The sequence below is a fragment of the Dermacentor variabilis genome, chromosome 2 (genome assembly GCF_050947875.1).
Source record: "Dermacentor variabilis isolate Ectoservices chromosome 2, ASM5094787v1, whole genome shotgun sequence".
NCBI classification, from domain to species: domain Eukaryota; kingdom Metazoa; phylum Arthropoda; class Arachnida; order Ixodida; family Ixodidae; genus Dermacentor; species Dermacentor variabilis.
Window position 1 is genome coordinate 233,964,238 of NC_134569.1, and position 20,865 is coordinate 233,985,102.

General features: G+C 45.2%; 1 protein-coding gene across 4 annotated transcripts in view; it reads right to left on the reverse strand.

Moving 5' to 3' along the window:
• Positions 1-20,865, reverse strand: part of LOC142573155 (uncharacterized) — a 731,380-nt gene that overhangs the window by 294,748 nt on the left and 415,767 nt on the right. For 2 of the 4 annotated variants that reach the window (XM_075682707.1, XM_075682706.1), the window contains exon 1: positions 14,565-14,897. The exons of the other annotated variants lie outside the window; for them this stretch is intronic. The gene's annotated coding sequence lies outside the window, so the exon portion shown is untranslated. Of the gene's footprint in view, positions 1-14,564; positions 14,898-20,865 lie in introns of those variants that run through there. 4 annotated transcript variants of the gene reach the window in all.

Sequence of the window (20,865 nt, forward strand, 5' to 3'; positions counted from 1 at the left end):
ATTCTTCTCTTTTTTTTTACATAAGGGAAACGCCGCCAATGTGTCAGTATACAGAACATCACGTCTCCTGTTTGAGACGGTATGGGAACCAGGTTACCGGAGCTCTGTGTTTTTCGGCTACGCACTCCGCACCGCATGTTGCTGATTTAGCAGTAGTTAGGCTACAAGAGGTGCAATTATTTCGTTGTTCACAACGAACGCAACGTACAAGTGACCGGATGGAGGACGCTCATGCGGTTGCATGGGAACGCACGCTAGCAGGCGAATCGGAATTGATGCCTTCTGTAGCAGAACAAATGGCCAGCGTTTACCCACGATGATATCACTTGCATGAACCTACTGGAGCAACGATACGTGAAAAAGGGCCCCAGAAATCCCAGTGAAGGTAGACGCCATTGTTTCTTGAATGTGTGGCTTCTCGAGAAGCATAGTGTTACGTTATTCTACCTGTTCGATCACTCAACTCTTTGACGCTATTAGTGCACATATCCGAAGTGCAGAAAAAATTGGAACACGCTAAAGCCTAAATTGGCAACAAATTATCGTGACGGAATTCTGCATACGATGCACATGCTTATTTAACGTGTTCAAAGTGTTAAACATGGTTAGGAACCTTTTGAAAGGTGTTTGTTTGCCTGACCTTCAATCAGCGAGGGCAGGCTATAATCATTCGGGCTAAATCCGCTAGTTTAAGGCCGCAGCTGAATCAGCTGATGCTTTAACGTGCTGATGAGATTTTCAGATGTAACCATGTTGCAAACAGACAGGAAGTTTTCACTGGCCCCCCTCCCCATCACCCGCTCCCCCCCCCCCCAAAAAAAAGCGCTATGAGATGTATGACTACGTGTGGCGGACGTCTTTGCAGCATCGGAATGTTAATGCCGCAAGGACATGTTTCAGCGACCATTGTGGCAGAGCATCAGCAAAAAGAAGTCACATATTGATTGTAATCCTTCATAACAAATAACGCACAACTACACGAATACCTCTCTCGCTTTCTAATGAAATGAACACCGTGCAAACAATCCACTGCGGACGCAACTAAAGTGAAAGCGGCACACAACATACCGGACACAATGCCCGCCGTGCATGCATATTTCGTGGAATTGTCCATTTTTTTCGCTGGTAGGAAGCGCTTGCGATCGCTTGACTGACTTCGCTAGCAATAATTTCGCTCTATCTATTGAACGATGTCTTTTGTTAGGCAGAATTCTAGCATATGAAGTCATTCGCAAATACAAACATATGATTCGAGCCCGTCACATGTACTGTACATTGGAACGTTTTTGTTTGTTCGCTTGTTTTTTTTGCATTCTATGCGTTGGAAATGCCGTTCCTTTTATCTTCTGCAACTGCGGTGTTCCTGGAACACAATCTGTTTCCTCACGTTGCTAACTAGAGCAACAGTGCACAGACCAGCATAAATTGAAAGAACCAATAAAGCGTATTGCGCTTCGTTAGTGAATTTTGTTTAACCAGACCCATACGTTCATATTTTACTTAGTGACACTACTGTATCAAACAGCGCCAGTTTTCGGACTTTTTGTTCAATCTGTATTTGTCAAGAAATTATTTTCGTTTTCTTTTCTGATTTAACATAATAGAACAACATGTTGGAGCATTGGAGAATACATAGGGCGCCCTAGAACAAATGGTATTACATATAATTACGTTATCACAAAATATGAAAAGAACACTGCGATAGTAGCAAGAAAGGCTCAAATGAATACAACACGAACGATATACAACGCTTAACGCTTTGTCATTAGAAAGGAACGAAAAGCCACTTTGCAAACCTGAATAATATAATATATACACACTGACTGTAAAAAATCAACAACACACTTATAAAAAAAGCATGCGTTAAAAACGCGTGACAACGCCTTCTCTATCGCATTGGGTACTGTGTTATCTCTTTTTATTATTAGCAGGAGTACAGATAGCATTTAGGAGTACTGAGTTCGGTTAATGCCTGTCAGTTCAAAAAGACAAACATTTGGGTGAACTGCGCGAGGACGGGACAAGAAAGGAAACAAATACCACTCTGGTTGTTTGCGCTCGATTTTCTTTCTTGCCCCATCCTCGCGCAGTTCACCCAAAAGTTAATATGCACAAACAAGCCTAGCTAAAAAGCCTTCTTCAAGAATACTAAATAATAGATTTTTGAACAGTGACTTATCATGAGAACTTCGAGTTAAATTCGACCACCTGGAGTGAATCACCTTAAGCTTAAATATACGTACACGAACTTTTGTCCAGTGCGCTTCTACAGAAATACGACCTCCGCGGCTGTGTACCGAACCCGCGCCAGCACAACGTCGTAGAAGCTAAAACATTAGAGTCAATTAGTTTTAAAATTCTCATTCTTAGCCTGTGTTGTGCAGCACGGCATTAGTGAGTCCCGGAGCCCATGAGCAGTGAGCCGGAGCTGTAATATAACACTGTATATATCGAAAGCGCATAAAGAAGCGGCAAAACGGCTAAATCAAAATGTTATACTGACCAAGTTCGGTAGCTCGGAAATCGTTCGTCAGGGATAAGGGGATTCCCCGAGGAAAGGGCGGGCGATTTCGCCTGCCCACGTCTTGAATTCAATACTCGAGGCTGGTGACGCCGCACACCCCTCGCGGCCGAGCAGTCTTATTGACGATGGCAGTGGTGGTAAACAAAGCGGCTCGGCAAGCCGGCGACATTTTTCTAATCTCCCACCGCCGTCAACGGGAGCAGAAAATTAAAACTGCGCCGAAGCCGAGCCGTTCATCGCATTCGTTAACATCATTGACCGTGCGAATGCACAAAGCCCTATAGGGGACATCGACAGGACGAAAGTAAACAACTGCGTTTATTGCTCCGCGTTAGAATACACTTTGATGTTATGTGGCTAGCAAAAGTAAGGACAATGACACAAGAGAACTTTGCAGCAATTGCTACGAACGGATGGATGTCTGAGTTTCCCTTTATTAATTACTGCTCTCCTCCTTGCGGGTTTCCGCAGAACTATTACGTCAAATTCTTGCGTTTGCTTCGAGTTGTTGACAAATTCGACTTCACCCTACCATCTGCTAGTCGCCTGGTTAGCGCAGATGGTAGAGTGACTGCCCCGGAAAGGCGGTGGTCCTGGGTTTGAGTCCAGGACCATGAAGAATTTTTCAACTGCGAGGCTCTTCTTTGGAGGAAACCGTATGGGTTTACTTTGTAGCAATTGCTACGAATGGCCTTTCGTATCTATTGCTACAAAGTAAACCCATTTTGCCTTTATTAAGATAACTAATAGTAACATGTCCCAGTAAGAAAAGAAGAATAGCCTTCTTGCCCCACAGATGAAACGGCAGCAAGCGCTGTCAAATTATACGGACTTTCCCACCGGCGTATTGTCGCTGTGTATTCTTGTAGTATTGCGAGGTTGCATTTTATATGTGGTTTCAACAGGCTGCAGCGCACTGCTCATTTAACTGCATTATTGATTCTGAGGCACGAAGCAGGAAGCAAATTGAACGATTGTTAGCGCTTGTGCAGCCCATTTCTCATTGCGTAATCTGTGTTTAATCCCACAGTTCATTACAATTAGAAAAATGCACCAAAATATCCTAAGCAAATATTTCTTCATGTCCGTTTGATTTACTTCAGAACTACGCACGCAAGTTTCCAACCAGAAAACACTTCTTAGGATAACTTGAACTGAATTCCGAGGTTTCACGAGCCAAAGCCAAGAATATAATCAGGCACGCCGTAGTTTGTGACCATAGATTGATTTTTTGACGACCAGGCCTACAAATATTTTAAAGGGCAGCTTCCTTTGCCTCTTCCCTCGCCTTTTCCACTGCTGCTGCTTTTGCTAACGCTTCGTTTCCAGCCGCGTCCGGGGGCGGTTGAGAACGCGCGTAGTACACATGGCAGGGACGCGGGCGAGGCGTCTGTGAGTCTTTTCCTGCGAGAACTTCGTTGACGCTGGCACAACAAACTGTGCAGCTCTTGGATGGTTGTCACAATGACTTCTGTAACCTCCTGGTCATCGGCACAATGCCCTCTAAATAGCTGCATTTACGCGTTAGCCCCCCTCAAAAGCATTGCAGTAGCTGCAGCAATAACATTTGTACTCACATAAAACAGCTCAAAGTGAAGACAGTATAGTAGAAGGAGAAGACAAACAATGCGGAAAGCCAACGCCCTGACGGAACGGGCGAACAAGTCACTCTTCTCTCGAGGCAGCTTGCATACATGGGATGCTCGCGACAGAAGTGCAATGCTCCGTCACAAGCATGGTTTCTTTGCGGTATCGTTAATAAAAGAAGGTGTAATACTAGGCATGGGGGGGGGGGGGGGCAACCGTTGCGGGCAAACAGTGAAAAATTTTGTATACATTTCGAGACATGATACGGCACGGTTCTGCAATTTCTGAATAAAGTCGCAGGTTTGCCGGAGAGGCGAAGTGTTGATTGCGATGGCAAATTAGTGGACAGCTTGCTATACGAAGTAAGGAGAGTAGTTTTATCAGCAAACTTGTAAACATAGGCGCACTAACTAAATTAACAGACCTGGTGTCACGAGCATACAAGCAAACATGGGGCCCTATACCGTAAAACTATTTCATTATGTTTTTATTCCAATATCCTGACGTCAAATTTGCGCAACCGCCGAAGCAAGCATCGGGTGGTGACATGCAGGGTTGTTTAAAGAGAACATTCAAATGCGTTCCTCGTTTATAGGAGGTTACTTTGTTTGCATCTAAAACGAATAACATTGCATACACTGAGCGGCTTGTCTCATGTAATTGGCTTACAAGAGGCGAGGAGCCCGTTCAAGTGGAGAGGGATTCAACGGAGCCGAACAACTGCACTCAAGATCGATAACTGTATCAAGAGGGTGGTGCCGGCGTCTGTGATTGGTCCGCTTTCCCTTACTTAGCTTGTGGTGGCTGGTCGATAATCACGACAGCATGCAACGGAAGCTTAAGAATGACGCTGAAACGGATCCTCAGCAACAAAAAGTTGACCGAGTGAGATCGTAAACGTGCCGAAAGTGCTCGAAAACCTTACATAGCCGCGCAACAAAGTATTATTGTACACAAATAAGCCCATGCTCTCCGGCAGGTGCGAGTATAGTCAGTGTCTGAGTGATCGGCGGCAGCAATCTTTTATTCCTTTCGAAACCGGACAGCCTGAGGCTGTTCAGAAAAAAATTCAGTTTTGTTCGGCATATTAATACATCTCTAACGCGTACATGTCACCTTAACGCGGTGAGTTTTCGCGGTTTTGTAACGTCGCGTGAGGGGCAGGTGAAGTGGGTGCAGGCCAAACTTTTGACGAATAGCCGAGGGCTAACGGCTAAAAAGCTTCGAATCAAAAATAACTCTTCTGTTTTTGTTTGGTCAAATCATGCATAATCAGTGTGCACACGTCATATCAGATTGGGCGCTATCGCGGTTTTCGTAATGTCGCGTGACATACAGGGGAAGTGGGGGTAGATAAAAAAGTTGTTGGCCAATGGCGGAGAGATGATTGCAGAATTGGAATAGAAAAGTTTGGAATAGCTGTACGTTATAATGGCCCCTGAACAAATCTCACTCGATGACCGCGGAAACTCGCTATCAAAACACTGGAGCAAGGAAGCGCGGCAGAAGCAGCGAGCGAATTGAACTTCATGCTGCATCTCGCATCATTGAAAACTATGACGCGAAAGCGCGCGGCCGGACTCTGTCCCCGTCGCAGATTTATTTATTTATTTATTTATTTCACAATACTGCAGGCCAGATTGGCCCAAGCAGGAGTGGCATGAAAATACAAATCATAACAGCACGCAAAAGAAAGAAAAAAAGATTACGTTGCATGTAACATACAAGAGAATCAAAAACTAAAAATGACAGAGCAGAAGATAAAACAATGAACATTGAAATTGCTTACTTTCTACTGAAGAAACAGCCTGAAGGACCTCTTCCTCATCAGGAGAGCGAAAAATCGATTCAGGAATTGCGTTCCAATCAGCTATTGTTTGAGGGAAAAAGCTGCTCTTAAATGAGTTTGTTTTAGCAAATATAGGCTGTAACGAGTGTTCGCTATAATGTCGGGTCCTTCGAGTAGTGGAGTGCCTGAGGAATGAGGGGGGAGCAATGCTAAGCTTTCCTGCCAAAATTTTATGAAGGAAAGAAATGCGGCTCAGTTTTCAACGTGTACTAAGCAACGGGAAATTATTGCCCTTCATAAGTTGTGTAGGGGAGTCTGACCTTCTGTATTTATGAAAAACGAAACGTACTGCCTTTCTCTGAATGAGCTCTAATTGATAGATGTCTTTCTTAGTGTGGGGGTCCCAAATTACGGACGAGTATTCAAATTTGGACCTGATGAAAGTTTTATAAGCCAAGAGCTTAATATGGCTAGGAGTATGTTTTAATTTTCGTCTCAAGAAATAGAGCTTCGAGAATGGAGTTGAACAGATCTCAAAAATATGAGTGCCCCAGGTTAATCGGTTGTTGAGAGTTATTCTAAGGTATTTATATTCTGAGACCTCGCTAATGTGACTGTTGTGGAGGCAATATTGGTAACAGCTAATATTCCTTTTTCGCGTAACTCGGAAAAGTACACTTTTATCAATGTTTAAATCCATATTCCATTCTTCACACCAGTCACATATTTTAAGCAAAGATTCTTGGAGCAATTTATGGTCTTCTATTGATGTTATTTCTTTATATACAACTCAGTCATCTGCGAACAATTTTACTGACACTGACCGCGGAATTGCATTTACTAAATCATTTATATATATTAAAAACAGCAAAGGTCCCAAACACTACCTTGCGGAACACCGGAAGTAACAGCAAGCGATTCAGAAAGCGTGCCATTCACATCAACAGACTGCGTTCTACCACTTAAGTATGCTCTGACCCATTCTACAAGATACAGCGGAAGACCAATCAACTGTAATTTACAAAGAAGCTTTGAATGCGGTACCTTGTCAAAAGCTTTCGCCATATAAAAAAAAAGAACATCGAACTGTCCCGAGTTATCCAGTTCGCTGAGAAAGTCATGAACCGTCGTAATTAGTTGAGTAGTGGTTGACATGCCCTTCCTGAAACCATGCTAAAAAGGTGATAGGATGTCCTTTTCCTTTAAAAAGTCATTTATAAAGCGGGCCACGATCTGCTCTAGGAGTGTGCAGGATGTAGAAATAATTGACACCGGTCGGTAATTAGTCACGAGTAGCTTATCCCCTTTTTTATAGATCGGTACAACACGAGCCCTCCTCCAATCCTTAGGCAACTCACTGGTTTGCAGAGATAAAGTGAAACATTTAGCAAGATGCTCCGAGATATGGTCGGCATAACGCTTTAAAAAAGCATTTGGAATGCCGTCAAGCCCATGACCTTTCCGAATATATATTTTACGAAGCAACGACAAAGCCCCTTCTGTGGTAATGACAGGAACCTCGCTAGGATCGATGGATGGTTTCGGTGCATCAAAAAACATATCTGAAAGGCCCCCAAAAACAGTTTGAAAGTATTCATTGAAGAGCTGAGCTATTTCCTTCCCGTTGGTGACGAGGCTCCCATCTTCACACTTATTTGTTTTATGACCTCTTTTTGATGGCCAAGGTAATTCCAAAACTTGCAGGGGTCTGTTTTTATGAATGAAGGAAGAGTAACCCTCAAATAATGGGATTTCGAAGTGGACAGTTTCTGTGCTAATTCATGTCTTAAATTCTGCAAATACTGAGGAGATGTAAAAATATGTCGCCTAAGACTTTGAAGTCTCCGCTTCAAATGAATAATATCCCGACTCACCCAAGGGTTTCGACGCTTACTTCTCACTCTCCGTTGAGGTACAAAATTTGTGATACAAAATAATATGCCTTCCTTGAGGCGTTCCCATAAGCTGTGTACATCGCCCTCATTAGTACGCAGCAGTACATTATCCAAATAATCAATAATAGAAGCGTCATCAGCATGGTCAAAATCATGGACGCGGTGAAAATCATGGAATGGCTTTGAACATAGAACTCCCTGAAACGGCTTCCTCCCCGTTTTCCTCGCCTGCGCGCACGAGATTCTGCCGCGACCGACGGCTAAACCTGGCCCGCTTTCACTCGCACATAAAGCACATGGTGCGCGACCAAGTTTTTATTGCCCTCGAATTTTATGCCGAACCTCACAGCGACTGCGACGGCTGAAACGCGCCTGGAATGCCCATGCAATTGAATAAATAAACACCGTGCAAGTTTATACATGGGGAGAAGTTGCACAGGGCGGGCAGGCGCAAAGCCGCACTAAAGCACCGCCGCGTCACAACGACAACACACAAGTGGCTATCCAGCAAATCAGTACTGCAGCCACGAAACGATATGTCCGTGTCTGTGTCAATATGTCTGTGTACTGCGTAGAGTAACACAAATGGTGCACGCGAGGTAGCGTTTAACATCACATCACGACTGTCCTAGGCCATCAACACCACCGCCAAATATCATTAATGAACGGAAACAGCAAAGAAAGTTTCGCTTGCATCGATTCCCACAGTGCACGGAATCTGCATAACTTTCTTTTCCTGCCGAGCTTCCATTCTGAGTCAGTATTTTTTTGGCTAAATGTCTTCGGATAGCAATGAATGATAGACAGCAGTGTAATTTGTTGGATTAGAGCGAACGCAAAAACAATGTACGAGTTTGGTGAGCGACTGCCTTTGTCTTGAAATTACGTTCAGAAGAGACTGTTGCAAGATCTCCGTCTCCAGCGACATTACTGGGATAATGTATAGGAGATACATGGCACGCCTTTGTTTTCCATTCGACGAGAACTGTCTGCGCAATTTGCCCAGGAAGCGATAGGTGGCTTGGAGAGAAGCTCGCTTTATGCCTGTTGTTGCGCACCGCCAACAAACCTACTACTCAAAAAGTTTGAACACAATATCCTTGATAAAGGCAAAGTCTTAGCAAGTTGCAACTGCTTTTCCGTACAGCGCATGTTTCTAGCCTTTTTTGTGGGCGGATCCTCTGAACAGTGCTGCCGAAAAAAAGTCGGCCGGTATGTACTACTCGGTATGTGCCCCAAGGACAACTGGTCGCCCAGATGTTCCTAATAAAATAAATATGTACATATTTATTATCTGCAAACGGTTATATTAGTATATAATGTATAGCATGTTTATGAAGCTGTAGGTATATATTGTCGCATAATTTATCAGAGATACATCTTGGCCTTCTCTTATGTTCATGTTTATTACTTCATGTAACGTTTTATCAACTTTTTATTTTATTTCTCATACACGGATAGATTTCTTGTAAAAATTAGTGTGCCCGTAGTCTCAACAGAAACGAGTTGTGCAAAAACAAAAAAGCAGTATAATGCAGTTCGCGGAATTCAGAGCTTAGAGGAGGTCGAAGTATAGATGTGATATAGCCAAGTATTGAGCGTCTTCGCGGGGTCAGAAAAGTTGCGGTAACCTCAAACAAAGAACAAAAGCAACATTCATCTGGCGCCTGCGACCGCTCGCACGTTCTATGCCAGCCCGTGAACGCTCCCGCCTGCATTCCACTGGCTGCGTCTTTCCAACTTACATTTCTTACCTTTCCCTCTTGTGGACGCCACGGAACGCACGCTTGTTGGTGTTCCTAGCACGCTATTTTTTTTTATCTTTGATTTGCTCTTACAGAGAAAGTGTATAACTTGAGCTCTGGGTAGTTGTACTCGCCCCCTTGATATATATATATATATATATATATATATATATATATATATATATATATATATATATATAAGCGTTTCGTAACGTTTTATAGGGGACTCGGAAACGACCGATCATATTTTTGGTGGCAAAATACATGCTGCGTGGCGATCTTTTTCGGCATTTAAAGAGAGCCCGCGAAATATGAAAAAAAAAAACACGTGACTGCGCTCATGCACTATCCTATTGCAAGGCTCTCAACCGTGCTTTGAGCGAAAAAGCTGCGCCCGCGGATTGTGCCGCTGTAAGCGGCCGCGGCTATAGGCGTCGGCTTCACAGTGCGTCAGCTTCTTTGACGGTGGCACAGGGAAGGGATGTTCCGCCGTTCCTGAGAAGCGATACTGAATTGAACTGAATTGAATTCTAGGTTTTTACATGCCAAAACCACGATTTAATTACGAGGCTCACCGTACTGGGAGATTCCAGATTAATTTTGACCAGAGGGTTTTAACGTGCCCCCAATGCACGAGACACGGGCGTTTTCGCAATTCGCCTCCATCGAAATGCCGGCATTTCATCGGCCTCCACGATTGCTACCGTCGACCTCTCAGTTAGCAGCGCAGCACCATAGCCGCTAAGCGCGCTAAGCCACCGCGGAGAGCCAGTAATGCGACAGGCACGAAGCACGGTTGAGAGCGCTGCAATGCGACAGCGCATGAGCGCCGTCAGGTGGATTTATTTCATAATTCGTGGCCGTTCCGAAAAAGATCATATCGCAGCATGTATACATTGCAACAGAATATCGGATCGGTCCTTTTTGAACGCCCATAGCGTGTAACGAAACGCACTTGGCCTTTAGTGAATATTAAACATTTGAAATAATTGATCTCAGTTCATTAACAAATTAAGCGGAATGTAAATATATCTTTAGGAGCGCCACGTGACGGTAAACTATATGTCGTCGGTTACACACGCAGTTTCTATAGTTTCTAACTATATTACCTTGAAGGAAAGCTGGCCCTGCTGCGCTGTTGTATGCTTGGAAACGCCGGTGTATTGTGACTTCGGATTGGCATCGTTCTCGCAGAGCCAGAATACCTTGAGGATGCACGTAGCCGGCACCGATCAGCCTATCACAATGATTCGTTTCCAACTAAAGCAGCACGTAAACAGCTGTTTTAACAAAGAAACATAATACGCGTAATCATGACGACTTGTCATTGGATGTGCTATTATATAAAACCTAAAATGTATCCGCGGCACTACAGAAACTGATGACAAAATTCGCGGTTGCTTTGGAACGTGCTTGCTTCGGAACAGAAAGAACAGTTGTTCTTTCTTTTAGTCCCTTGATTATGCACTGTTGGTTAGCAAACTTCATTAGAATATGTAACAGAGTGCAATAAGCACTTCGTATAGAGATTTTATTTGAGAACGCTTTACCCGTGTAGCCATATCCACGTTTCAGACGACGGTTCGTACAGCACGGGATAACACTTGCCTCGCACACCCATATGCCGTCATTCCTCTGGCGGCAAAGTGGCGTAAACGCCGAAAGACAGTGGGCCAAGACCTCCCAACAGGTAACATAGTGAGCAACTACACGCGCACGCGCACGCGCACACGCGCACGCACGCACGCACGCACGCACGCGCGCACACACGCACGCACGCACGCGCGCGCACGCACGCACGCACGCACGCACGCGCACGCACGCACGCGCACACACACACACACACACACACACGCGCGCGCGCGCGCGCGCACGCACGCACTCACACACACACACACACACAAACACACACACACACACAAACACACACACACACACACACACACGCACGCACGCACACGCACGCACACGCACGCACACGCACACGCAATGGTAACCATGACAAATTGTTGCATGGAAGAATATCCCGCGTGCAAGCCAGCCACGGCATTGAGTCCCTTGGTGCGTTTTAAGGCTGTATCAAGTATTTTAACAATGCGCGCATTTCATCGCCGACTTTAATAATTAAGCATCTAAATACTGACTTCTTTAGTTTTAATACGTTCTCAGAAAACTTTTCGTACGTACATCAACTGCACTATTTACCTTTCCCTCAGAATTTCAACTCACAGACACTGGTGCCCCCAAAAAAACTGCGTACTAAGAGCTCAGTTGACACATCTGGTGCTGTGCTAGAACGAATTGTAACACAGTTACGCAGACTGTGCCAGCTTGTGCAATCACTTTTCTATACGTAGTAGCCATGTTAGAGCGTCTAGAATTGTAGCTGTCAGGAGGGGGGGGGGGTTAGTTGCACCGAAGCACTGCATACCTGACATCGCGCAAACATGCACCGCGTGTTATCATAACCCCTGCTGAGGAGCTCCAGCAAAGCTGTAATTGCACTAAAGCAAGGCGGGCCTGCATACGCGCGTCTTCGTTGGTGCAAGGTCAGAAGAATGTGCTGCTGCTATGGAAACAGGAGGCCGAGGATGAGTGGCAACGTCGATAGAATCCTCCAAGTCAATAGCACGAGCGGCCGCACACATCGCGCCAACCCCGTGAGCATGCTGTAGTACGGGAAGACGAGGCCGACACAAGGCGACAGCGTCGACAACACTCTGTAGATCCCTTAAACACCCTATAGTTCTAACCGATGCGGCTCGTGGTCATCGAGCTCTCGTTGAAGCCTGACCGTTGCTCGTCGCAACGGTCAGCTCCAACATCTCAGACGCATCAGTCGAGGCTGCTCTGTATTCTCTCGTATTGGGTACCCCGAGGCACCCACACACGTTCCACAATATTGTCTCGTGCCTGCTCTACGCGGCAGCATTCAAGTGGTTCCGATTCCCCGGAATACGCATCTCGAGCGACACGCCGGCCGTAGATGGGCCGGACCTCAGGCCCTGGCACGCATTTTTGGAGATGGCACCACAATGACACCGGTTTTGTGCCATGTGCTTAGCTGTACTTGACAATACAGATGCGCTGAGGTAGAGTGCCACAGTTCTCACAACGGACAGCTGCTCAGCAGAGGAGGGAGCTGTCGCCCTCCTCTGCTCAAACCTTCCCGCACACGACACCCCCGTCACCATAGTGACGGACTCGCAGGCTGCGTGCCGGGCTTTCACGCAAGGATTTGTGACTGCACGCACACACATCGAATCCTCTCTCCGTCCCACCTCCCGCGTTGCGCGGGGTGCGTACAGCCTGGACTCCTGGACACATGGTAATGATCGCGTTAATGCCGTAGGCCGAGGCCTGTCCGGCCGGCAACGTCAAAAGACCTGCGCAACCTAAAACGACGCACCGCCACGACCCCTAAACTGCACCGCGACGCTCGAGTGCTACCGACAACTATCCACCTACATATCCTTAGTTTAAGAGGGCAGACGCGGCTACCTCGCGGCAGCTGCAGATCAATTCCTTTGCTTGTCTCGACATGCTACATATCTTTCATCCCACCTATTCCTACTGGAGAACCTTTCTTTTATATTTCTCTTTTAGCTCCCAAATAATATATGTCCCTATTGTGGGGCCAAAGCCAGGGTGAACCACTCCCCATGGGAATGCCCTGACCCTTCCTCCTATACCCAACCCTACTCTTTCTTCTTGGGAGTCTGCGCTGCTCATCATAAGCCGGCAGGAACAGCAACGGCTGATCCAGCGAGCTCGCGATGTAGCGCATGGGAATGGAGCCCTGAGCTGAGGGCTCCACTCTTCGAAGAAAGTTTCCTACTTGTTTCCCAATAAAAGTTTATACTCTCTCTCTCTCTCTCTCTCTCTCTCTCACTGTTCATGTTTCTACACACGCCGAAGCACCCGTGTTTACTTAGTCAACTTAGGTTTATTGCAATTCATATTACCAGTACAGCTACCAACTTCACACTTCGTGTAACATTCTGACATGCCTCTATCACATTCATTGCTTGGCCGTCATGGCGAAATTGTGATTATTGAAATAAATATATCACTAAAATAGCCCAGTGGCCGTATTCCAACAGGGAACCTCTTGCATAGACGCCCGATACTGCAGCAATTGCAAATTGTGGCTTTCGCAACATCATCGTGCCTCATAAGCACGTCATTCTTTTGGCATGATGAACCCAGTAAATAATTTTACATTGTATTTGGAAAGATTGGATGCGCTTTGTAGGCGATCACAAGGAAGAAGACAGCACAGGCGCAAACTAACAAGTGTAAACTTGCCCAACAACGCATTCTGCTAAATTTTACATTAGTTAACGCATCATTATACTTAAAATGTGCATCGATCCTAAAAATAGTGCGGTGCAAAAATGTAAGCCGATCCCAAAGATCGGCTTACATTTACCATTTACAATTACATTTACAATACCGTGTGAAATTGTGGGCCATTCCCTAAAATAATGCAGTAAAAATATTTTAGTGTTTGACGTTCTTCCTAACAAATTCATCCGTGGACCGACATGGTAAAGTGTGCTGCGCGAAGGCTCCAATCCTATCTTACTCAAAACTTGCTCAGGAAGACTTTGTCTTTCACCTAATTCAACTGGAGGTCGAATCGTCTTGCAACTTTTTGGTTTTCATTGAATTCGTTACTAAAGGCGTACTGCACAACATTTCCATGAAGAAGAAACATTTTTAGAGGTATCTTTATGTCTCATCCTGAAAGGCTAAAAGCGAACGCCGCAAACGACTTCCTCTGAACCTAACGTCAAACCTAGACAAGGGCGTAGGCGATCCTTGAAATTAAATGTAGTCTGGCATATTCCGCGCGCAAAAACTATTTCTCGGCGGGCTGCTACTGAACTCCGAGAAGAAAATTCCGAAAAGCACGAGTCAAGAAATGAGTTCCAACACCGTCCGCACTTCTATGTCATTCACCCGCGTTTTAAAAGACGGAACCTGGATAGAGACACCGAAGAATGTCTAAGCAACACTACCTGATGCAAAACAGGAGAACCAAACCAGCCCAAACGCTCCTCAGGACTGCGCAGAAGACGTCGCTTATCCGGGACTGGCGCACCGTGTGATAGAAACGCTCAGCCGAGATCGCACAGCCAGCGCACCGATGGCTGTGTCGACACAAGTGCAGAGAGGCCGCCTGGCCAGCCGACGAGCGAGCCACCCGCTGCGAACCTCCGCAGCTCCGCAGACACCGGTGCGAGGGCTGGCCACGCGACGCGCGTGTCCGCTACGGCGACGGCGTGGTTGTAAGTAATTGGGAGGCGCTCGGCGTGCCTACGTGACTGCCGTCGTCCGATCAGCTGCGCCAGCCAGCAACGGATGGCAGGCTGCCAGCGGCAGCGCTGCGACCGACGACGGCTGCACTGCCTCGCCCAGCACGCGGTGCAAGCACTCCCCCATTTAAAAAGAGACATAGGCTCAACCGATGGATGTCGCCGGAGGGCAAGCGTACTACACTCAGCTCTTCATAGCTCAGTTTAGAGGCGTGTCGTTACCAAGAGTTTTTAAATGCATAAGCATTTCTACGCTTAACGAACGAGGAAAAACGTCCACCCGTCCGTCTGTCACATAAGACGATCGCTTTCAAGATAGGGTCCGCAGCAGCGGTCCGATTCACGTTAGTGCAGCTGCCTCTCGCTCCAACGCGAACTGAGCGGTGAGAACAGAGCACTCACGAAGTTATCATCATTTGCCGCACTCTGCCCCCATCGCAGGACGTTTTCAAGATAGGGCCCGCGCGGCCGCGTCATATGCAGCCGCCACAAGATTAGAACGCCACCTCCCTTCCCACATCCACAACCTTGCGCGCGATGAAGGAAGGCGGCGCGCCACCTCCCGTCTTCCTCCCTTGTGCGGCCACGCTACTCGCGGAGTCTGTCGGAGTACAATTCATCACGGTTGATAATGGTTTAAGGCAGATGAGAAAGACGCTACAGACCGATAACGACTTCATGATGATGACAATAATGAATAGATTTTATTGGCACAAGGGCTAGATATGGGAAAAGAGCGCCAAAACAATAACGGCTTGTGATGATTGGAACGTTATCAGCGCACCTGGCACCGCAAGCTGCAGTAGTTTGCTCGCGTCAACAATTCACCTTACGCCGCCATCCGTACCAGTTCGCATCGCAGCAGCGCCGTTGTTTATACTATTCGGATCAAGTTTCATAACGTTGACAATGAGACCGGGCTGCGTCGAGGTGAGCAAGCGGCACAATGCGTACGCTTACTTCGAGAACTCCGGGAGGAATTCCTGCGTGAATTGTTTTCCCCTCTCTTCCATGTGATTCCATGCGTCCATGGATTCTTACAATGCTCATTTGTCAAATGTTTGTTATTTCTGTTCTTCCAACCTGTTCTTCGACAGCTGAATTCACCCAGGGAGCTTAGTGTTCCTATTCGTCAACGAATGGTTTCATCAGCTATGTGTTATCCGTTATGAGTGTTCGTGGCATAAGCACATTGGTTAGGGAACCAGTTTCTACAGCACATTTTTTGTCGGGCTACAGACACCAGTACAAAACTTAGCCGTAAGGAAATGCAATGGCTCTAGTTTTCTGTCACTCGCTATTTTGCTCTCATGAAGCACAACCTTGCAATAAAAAAAACTTGAGTATTGCGTAAACCAATGCAAGGCAATGGGCATTAGCGTAATACAGCAAACACTTGAATCATCTTATTCTATTTCAATAAAGGCAATTTAAAAATTTTTTTGTAGATTATGGGTAATAGAGACATAGTCCTGGTTTAAAGTTTTATAAGGTGTATTTACAGGTTATAAAGGTATCTTACATTATTTCTTCTGCAGCTGCATATGGTGCGCCCATACGCGCGAAACAAAATCTGCGGAATTTCCAATTATGCAGTTTCCTTCGATTGAATATAATAATAGGCATTCTATTACAGTCTTCACTTTCTAAACGAATTTAGCTGTTGAAAATACGCGAAGTTTCTTTCTTTTCATAGCTCTAGTCGCGTGTCCCGCTTACATGAAATGTATTGCCACCCTTCAGGACTCATATCACGCACAAATAAAGTCGCAAAGTGGACTACGCCCTCGAAAGAGCTGTTTGTCACTGCAAAGCCATTTCTGGGGACTTGTTAGCCGTAGCGATTAATCTGCGTATGTTCATGTCAAGCCACACTAGGGCAAAATAAAAAAAAACATTAACAGATACACATACACCTTGGTTAAAAAGAACTTTCCCAAACAACTTTGTGAAGCGGGTTGGTAGAAATGCCAACGAGGAAAATATTTATAGCATTATTTAGAAAAATAAAAAGGAGATTTGAGCGTGGCGAAACTGCGATGAGAACGTGCGTTAATTTATAGCCAGACAGGGGAAAGAAGAAGCAGGCGAATGCTGCGCGTTCGCCAAATGGAAGGCATATTCATTCATGCATATTCCATATTCCATATTCATGCATATTCATATTCATATTCATATTCAGGCATATTCCATATTCATGCGTTCCTGATGGTTCAGCTCGCGTAGTCCTCAAGCTTTCTCCATCCGAATAAGACCTGTACAAACACGCAGTGAAGTAGTCACTCCATTAGTAAATGCATCAACTAGCGACATTGCAGGCAATGATCAAATGAACAAAATTGATAGAATCAAGCAATAAACATATCCCCAATGACAGGAGATTAGGCACATATCAGGTAATGTGCGCCTGCTGCCTATTTGTACTGATACAGAAATATAACCCTCCTATGATCGCACACCTAGAGCACTTTTAGACGAGGTACACATCTTTCGGTAATGTTTATGAGTAACCAAACTTTATTCAATACTGATGTAATTTACAATAACGTTTTGACAGACAGCTTAAATATAGTAGCTCATCGAATACCGACTATATGCATGCAGCTTATGCGTAAAGGAGCGAATAATGTTAAGTCGCTTTGCACCATGGAGTTATTTGCTAGCATTCAAAGAGTTTTTTTTATCTTATGGTTTCCAGCGCCACGATGTTGCCAGCGAAAATATTTGAGGCATTCTAACTATCAGAGCCCTAAGATATAAAATATCGCATTACAAACGCGGGTTATATAACGTCACAAATATCAGGCCAGCTTCCCATATTCTGGTGATTCACAAGCTCATAAATACGTATGTTTAGGAAAGCGCACCAGAGCCGCCTTGCTGTCGGGCTAAGAATGCTGGCCCATGAATCTCCACACAGATGTCCTTTCTTACAACAAAATGATTTTTTTTTTGGTTCTACGTGCCAGAAGTACGTTACGAATACGAGGAACAGCGTAGTGGGAATCTCCGGTGTATATTTGACCACCTGGAGTTCTGTAACGTGCACACGAATCTAAGCACCCTGACTTCTCCCTCATCGAAATCCATCCACAGCGGCTGCAAACGAATGCACTACATGAAGCTTAGCAACGCCATAGCCGCTAAGCTTCCACAAAGAGTTGTGCTTGGGTCATCTCCTCTTCCTGCCCAAGCCGAAATCATGCAGAGCTTGAACTAATGCTGTTTGTGGTGACCTGAATGGGTGCCAAGAGAAGGGAACCGCAGTCGATGACGGCAGAAATGGCAGAGGACGGCGGGGTGATGAAATTAAGAAATTCGCAGGCGCTAGCTGGAATCGGTTGGTGCAGGACAAGGGTGATTGGAGATTGCAGGGAGAGGCCTTCGTCCTGCAGTGGACATCAAAGATGATGATGATGACGATAATAATAATAGTAATAATAATAATAATAATAATAATAATAATAATAAGAATAATAATAATAATGACGACGACGACGACGACGATGATGATGATGATGATGATGGTGATTCGTAGACCTACAGTGACTTATTTATCTTGCGGCAGCATACTGCCTATGTACCAATCTAAAGGATGCGATTCTCGCAACAGAAATGCAACTAACATCAAACAATCAGGAATACTAATGTGCGAAGGCAGATGTTTCTCGACGTCACGTAGTTCTTTGCTCTCTCTTGACAGTGGTATTGGGGTCTCGCAGCTTCCCTTCCGAAGTTACGATTTTATAAAATTATCCATGCAATCGTATGCAGTTAACGCTCATGGTCAGTTCTTTCTGCAATTCCTCTTACAAAAATTTCCTCTTAGATTGTGCCTGTCGCAGATTCTATAGTTTCAACTTGGGCAGCCACCTTATCGTCATCTTGCTTGCGCGAGCGGAACCACAAACTACAAGACTAGCCTTTCATTGATTATAGTAACTGCGGTCACAGAAATCTTAGGACACTTCGGCAACAACGTCTGTATAGCATGCAAACCTCAAATGCAGCTCGCTAGCACTATAAAAGTCCTACACTGAAGAAATATATATCCAGAAATAACAATGACACAAGCATTGAAATACTGATTAGGCACTCTATCTGCATATTGCCTGCAGTCATAATACCCCGCACAAATGCCTCCGTAGGAGCCAAAATTGATATCACCCTCCTTGAGATTTTCATCACCTGCATGATACGACTAAAATATTTTGTTGGCTGTTTTGCATGACCTGCGCAGCCCCAAAGAAAGCTGAATAACGATAAGAAACTTTGATGCGTAAATACAAATACCTCTACAAAATTGCACAGTTTACAGAAACATTTACGAACTGTCTAAAGCTACGTCGGATGTACGCGCGAACAAAATACTTCGAGATAAGGCCGGTTCGCCGATATCTCCAGGTGGGTTCCACTCGCACCAAAGGTCGAGGGCTCGAGTGCCTGAATAACTCTCTCTCAGTTAGCTGTACCTCAATTGACTTTCCCTTAATTAACAAGGAAAGTAGTGGGTTCGACTTTCGACTTTCTCAGTATCAATTGGGATCCAACTTGGAGGTATGGCCGGTGCGACCCTTTCTTATATGGTTTCGACCCTCACCAAATGTGGTGGCTTCGAGTGCCTAATTAACTCTACCTTAACTTCCGTTGCCTGAGCTAACACCGCCGGTCGTGCTGACGCTTCTTCTTTTCCTCGGCTTCGCACATTCTCATGCAGGAATTGTTGGCCAAATTTACTCTAAGTAACAGCAAACGTCGTGGTTCGACTTCCACCAGCGGTCGTGGGTTGGACTCGCTATGAATTCTGATACCATGAATTTCGGCACACTAACGCTGGACGGCGTAACGCAGGACACCTTATTTTTCGCCCCATGAGCCATCTAAGCCTTTTGCCTTAATGTGTTCTCACACAAGAACACCTGTATTCATTTGATGAGCGTGCCCGACGTGTGCTAACGCACGACATGAAGCAAACCAACGAGAAACGTCTGAAGAATGCCGATTAAAAGAAACTGCAGGATTTTTTAACAAACCTGTAAAGAACGTTAGAGGTAGGCGTGAAGACGCTTTAGTCACTGCGATAAATTTTACCACTTCAGGCATCATTTATTCTTGTCCATAAAAGTTTAGTTTGAATGCATTTCATGGGTCCTAAAAATCTCAATATACATGCAGCTGTAAGAAAAGTCGGGCAATTTTCACTTCTGCAGTTACTTTTGCGAAGCTTACAGAATGTGGACTGCACGCGAGCAATCTCTAAGTAAACGGCAAATATAGGAACATCAACAATGTCTAGCCTGTTTGAAATTAACTTACCGAAAGAGTTAAAAATGCGGTTCATGTAAAAAATTCTGACGAACAATGAAACAACTGCGCCCGCAACATGAAGTCATAGTCGGCGAAGCGGCGGGAACTATGTCGCTCACTAGGAACATTTTTTTCTTGTACAGATTTTTCGCAAAACCATGGCTTCGACAAAAGCCAGAAGCTTCGGCAGCGGTTGTTACTAGCATGTGCCAATTTGCGGCAATGACGACATGTGGCCAGTGCTCTTGCATTACGTTACGAATATTGGATGACGTCATGAAGCTTTTCAACGAGATCAACACATGTTCACTGGGTCACAAGCCACAGAACCTTTAAAAGGTGATCTCCAGCGCTTCTCCTTCATTGAGCCCGGCGAAGCGGCTGTATCTATGTCGTTCACCAGGCATTACTTTTTTCGCTTTATAAGTTCCTTTCTCTCAAACATTAGATCAGGGTATGAAAAGATAGTTATTGTAGTACCGATCCGACGAACTTGCATGTTGATTCCACATGACTGCTACTTATTTTTTATGCTTTACTGCGCTGCAATTTTGAAAACCCAGCGTAGAATAATTTTTTTCTGACTATTGTCACGTGGTCGTGACGTGAAAGAACACAGTAGCAATACTGTGAAATGCAAAACTAGCTTTTATTGGGCGAACCTGGTCCCACAAAACAGGCTACACTTAAAGAACAA